Consider the following 5,641-nt stretch of genomic DNA (forward strand, 5'->3'; position numbering starts at 1 on the left):
GCGAGAACTCACTCACTCTCGTGAGAACAGGATGTGGGAAACTGCCCCCCATGATTCAGTTATCTCCACCTGTCCCTCCTAGCACACGTGGGGATTATACAAACTACAATTCAAAATGAGATTTGGGTGGGGACACAGCTAAACCGTATCACCCTTCCCCCACCTTTGTGTTCTATTTAGGCCCTCAAATAATTGGATGGTGCCACCCACACTGCTGAGCGATATGTGCTTTACTCGGTTGGCCAATTCAAATGCTAGTCTTTTCGGGAAACACCTTCGCATACACACCCAGGAATAACATTTACCAGCTCTCTGGCCATCCCTTAACCATCACACAGATGATGACTGTTGAATGGATTTTGTGGGTGCTCGTTGTTGGGCCATGAATCATTGGGAAAACAACAAGGCTGGATGCTGAGGAGTGAATCAGGTAATGGACTGGGCAGTTTCCTATAGCACCTCCAGATCTACTCTTTCCCACTGCTCACTTTGTGCCTGAGGGGATGACTTTTGCAGCTTTCATCATGAAGTCCCTTTTGCCCTTTGACTTCCAGCTGGATTCAGGCCATGGAAGCATCAGCTGGTGCCCAGAGGGTGTGAGGAAAGTAAAGTCAGCTATTAATTTTCTTGGTTGTGTCACTGCCAAGCTGTGGTTGATCAGTGATTGGTTTTCTCTTGCAAAGGTCATAGCTCTTCTCAGTCCTATCCCACAGCTTTCTCTGGCTTTCCATAATCATTCCCTCATCACACTCCTTTAAACCTGTGCTGGTAACAGCTTTCCACTGTGGTCAGCTCCAGTGCTTCACCTCCCTGTGAGTTTAACTGTGCTGTATGTATTTTTAAATGTTCCCTTTAAAAAAAAAAATCTCCTCAATTTACTCATTTATTTTTTGCCTGGACCCTGACTGACTATTCCCTATTATGAATAGAAAATATTAGCTATTCCTGATATTGTCTATGCCTGGTAATAGCCAGTGGAGCAAATTCACTCTGCCCTTTGTGTACATTATTTATCTGTGCAGTTTTTTTGTTTTGTTTTGTTTGTTTTGAGACAGAGTCTCACTTACTCTGTCACCCATGATGGAGTGCAGTGGTGTGATCTCGGCTCACTGCAATCTCTGCCTCCCAGGTTCAAGGGATTCTTCTGCCTCAGCCTCCCAAGTAGCTGGGATTACAGGAGTGTAATTTTTGTACTTTTAGTAGAGATAGGATTTTACCATGTTGGCCAGGCTGGTCTCAAACTCCTGACCTCCATTTCTCTCCACATACTGTAATTACTTGATAGGTTCTTCCTGCCCACTGCACAGACAAAACCAGTTTACCAAGACTGTGGTAGTACAGTAAAGAAAGAATTTAATTAATGCAAGGCAGATAATCAGAAGGACTGGAGTTATCCCTCAAATCAGGCTCCCTGAGAACTCCGAGGTTAGGGTTTTTATGGATAATTTGGTGGGCAGAGGTCTAAGGAATGGACAATCTTGCTTGGTTGGGGATGAAATCACAGAAAGGAGAAAACAGTCCTCATGTGCTGAGTCCACCTCTGGGTGGGAGCCACAGAACCAGCTGAGTCATGAGTTACAGGTCCAGGTGGGGTCAGTTGCCAGAATGCAAAAGTCTAAAAAACATCTCAGGAGACCAATTTCTGGTTCTACAATAGTGATGTTATCTATAGGAGCAACTGAGGAAGTCACAAGTCTTGTGACTTCTGGCCATATGGCTCCTGAGCAAGAAAGGCTTGTAGAAAGGCAAGCCAGGGGACAATGGCGAGCTTAGCTATACCTACATCTTAACAGAATTCGGGCTCCTCTCATAATACTAATCTCCTGGCTTCTCATTAGTTTTACAAATGCAGTTTCAATCCCGAAAGAAGGAGGGGATCTGTTTCAGGGAGGGACTATGATCATCCTTGCTTTAAACTATAAACGAAATTCCTCCTATGGTTAGCCTGGCTTACGTCCAGGAATGAGAGAGGACAGCGAGCCTGTGAGGCTAGAAGCAAGATGGAGTCAGCCATGCCAGACCTCTCTCCCTGTCATCATCTTTGGGAAGGCGGTTTCAATCTTTGTTTATGTATTTCCTCATTTCACTGTCTCAACAGCTAATGAAAATTGCTCAATTAGTCTTTCCATTTTCCAATTGAATAAACAGAGGCAGTTAAAATAATCTGCCCAAAGTTAACCAAATAGGAGTAAAAAGTTGAACCCAAGAAGTTTTATGTCAAGACCAATGAATGTCTAGATTACAAAATTAAATAAATTAAAAAAAAAGAAGATTTTTTTTGGCCAAATCTACTACATTATGGTTTTTAGAAGTCTTCATGCTGGGGAAGGAAATAACTCTAAAAACAAACCAGAGAAAATTTCAGAACCAGGGCCAGCAAATGGCTATCTGAAAGAACTAGAAAGAAATAGGATCCTACATTTATAAGATAAATGAAAAGAGGATCCACCAGCCTGTATACATAGGGAGATACATTCATGCATTTGCATGAAAAAGCTCAAAGGTCATCAGAGCCGAAAAATTTCTGGAACAAAGGCATCTCTGAATTGAAACATTATTGCTTACAAAGTATCCAGTTTCCAAAAAGAAGGCTTCAAATTATCCCCAGCTTAAAATTTTATTTGAGTGGCATCTTCACTTTTTCTCCCTTTGAAAATATCCTCCTTAAAGTCCCCTAAATGTTTTCTTCTCTCTGCCTGATGGAACTAAAAGAAAATTGAGAAGGAAATATAAATGTTTCCAGATTTAATTCAAATTTAAGTCATCATTTATTTCTTCTATTTTTAGTCAAAAATTATAATAGAAAATACATGTTACTCAATTCCTCATAAAAAAATGGAAGTATTCTGATAAAGTATCAGGACTCTTGAAATAAGGTACAATAATATCAGAATGTCCAAAGAAATGAAACTTTCTATTTAATAGGAATTAAGAAGGAACAATTCTGCTTTCTTTATGTATACATATTTTAAATTATATACAAATTAACTTACCTTCATAATTTTGAGTATAATAAGCATAAACAAATCTGTTTTTTATTTTGGAAAAAACTAGTTAGTGCTTTTGGAAAACTTCAGTTTGTATTCTAATTATTATAGGCAAAAACACAGATATTAATACTATAAAAGACAGAAATAAACCCTTAAATCACCTGCAGAATATCACTGGAGATTTTTTTATGTGTTTTCTTATGTGTATATTAAATGACTAAGCACAATGTTTTATTATTAAAATGTACATTATACATCCATTGTATCAGTTAATAAATAGAGTAAAAGTAAATCATAAATTTATTCTATGGTTTAGTATTTATTATTTTAATTTGCATGTTACCTTGTATGGAGTGATAAATACTATAGAATCTATTATTTTTCTCGTTTGTAAAGGCTTCCAGTTAAGTCAGCATATTAGAATTTTCTCTCTAGTTTCTGACACGATTCTCTGTCAGCATGGTTCAGCAATCATTAGGTGCAATTAACATGAAATAATTTGAGTCAGCTTGAGTAAAAATAGATAAATGGGTTGATCGAATAACACAGTGGTTGAGTTAGTAGTGTTGGGCCTCAGCAAAGGAAATAATACTAGAAATATCTGAAGACTTCTGTGTCTTAAATCTGCTTATTTCTTGGAGTTGGCTTCTCTCTCTCTCTTGTTCTAACTCTCTCTTTGTCTTTCTCCGCCAAACCAGGTTTGCTTTTTCTCCTCTTGCTCCTTCCTTATTATAATTCCAGCTCTCTTTCCTAATTCTATCTCCCAGTTGCAATTCCAAATTCCATGCAGAGAGAAATAGACTGGCCCAGCTAGGGTAAGAGGTTGCAAATGGTTCAATCAATTATAGCCAGGTCACATAGTCCAGCACCATCAGTGAGGTGTCACTTTATAGGAAAAAGGTTCATTTACAGAGAAAAGGAACTTTGGAGTAACCTAGGAAGACAAGCAAATCTTTATGCCCTCCCTTTCGTTCATGGTTTCTGAACTCAACCAACTGTTTATTTAAGTGTCCTGCTTTAAACATGTTTTACTGCCTGTCATTTAAAGTTGCTTTTGAAAATACATGGGCTATAAACTTATTAAAGGCAAAGGTCACATGGGATCATCTCAGATTTGAAGCTAGAAAACTTGAGAACAAGACCTAAAATGGAAGACAGTGAGACAGGCGAACACAATTTTACTGTTGCCAACTTAATGGTCTCTCCTTAAACTCATTATTTCCTGTTCTTGCTCACCCAGCCATGAATATTAAAATTATATTTCATTATAAAATTATATATTTTATGCTAAAGAATATTCCAATAATTTCTAAAAGCAAAAGTGAAAAAAAATGCTATCTATAGCTTTCCATGAAAACAAGCAACAAAGCCGTCATATCTTCCATCCAGTGGAACATCTAATGGCAGTCAAGTTAGTCAATCCCATTCCTGGGTATCTACCCAAAGGGAAATAAATCATTGTATCAAAAAGACACATGCACTTCTATGTTTATCACATCACTATTCACAATAGCAAAGACATGGAATCAGCCGAGGTAGCCAGCAACAGTGGACCAGATAAAGAAAATGTAGTACATATACACCATGGAATACTATGCAGTCCTAAAAAAAAGCAAAATCATGTCCTTTGCAGCAATATGAATGCAGCTGGAGGTCATTGTCCTAAGCAAATTAAAGCAGAAAAAGAAAATCAAATACTGTATGTTCTCACTTATAAGTGGAAGCTAAACATTGAGTACACAAAGACACGGAGATGAGAATAATAAACTATGGGGATTTTTAAAGTGGGGAGGCAGGGAGTGGAGAAAGGGTTGAAAAACTACCTGTTTGGGGTAATGTTTGCGACTTGGAGGATGTGGTCATTACAAGTCCAAACCTCAGCATCACACAATGCACCCATATAACAAACTGGCACATATACCCCCTGAATCTAAAATAAAATAAACAAAACAAAAACAAACAAACAAACAAAAAAAGTCAATCCAGGCATTACTCGCTGGAGTTAGAGCTGCCGTAGCTGAGCTAATCTAGTACCAGACAAGTTCCTAATCTGGTATCGTTTTCTCTGTAGGGTTCCATTCCCTCTTTAAATGTGGTTACAGGAGTCTCTTCTATTGTCAGTTCTTAGCTTCCTCTGCAGATTTTTGTTTCTCTTCTCTTTCCAAGATTATTTGATTTCATATTTCTTTTGGTAGGATTGCGTACAGTAGTTGGGTTTCAGCCCTACATGTGGTGTCTCACCATTGAGACAATTTAGTTCTCTAAGAGGAGGCAGGAGGATATTTACATTCAGGGTGTTATATTTCATTCTAGTCTTTAATTTCCAGATAGTTCTAACATTTCTTTATTACTTGTATTGTTTTAATGCAATTTGTGCAGACTTTTCCAATTCTCCATTCTATTACACTAATCAGATTCTACGCATGCTACTTCTGTTTTCACATCTGTAAATTTTAAACATAAACCTCAGCATCTCTCCCCCAATATTCCCCAAATAGTTCACTTACATAAAAGGTAGTAAGGTAGAACTTGACACATATTTTGCTTGGCCAGTGAAGGAAAGGACTCACATTGTACTTCCCATTTCTAATGCTTCAACATTTTCCATCACATTAGTTTTTCTCATTCTCTTTGCCATTTGGGAGTTCTTT

The sequence above is a fragment of the Macaca fascicularis genome, chromosome 16, assembly GCF_037993035.2.
Source record: "Macaca fascicularis isolate 582-1 chromosome 16, T2T-MFA8v1.1".
NCBI lineage: Eukaryota > Metazoa > Chordata > Mammalia > Primates > Cercopithecidae > Macaca > Macaca fascicularis.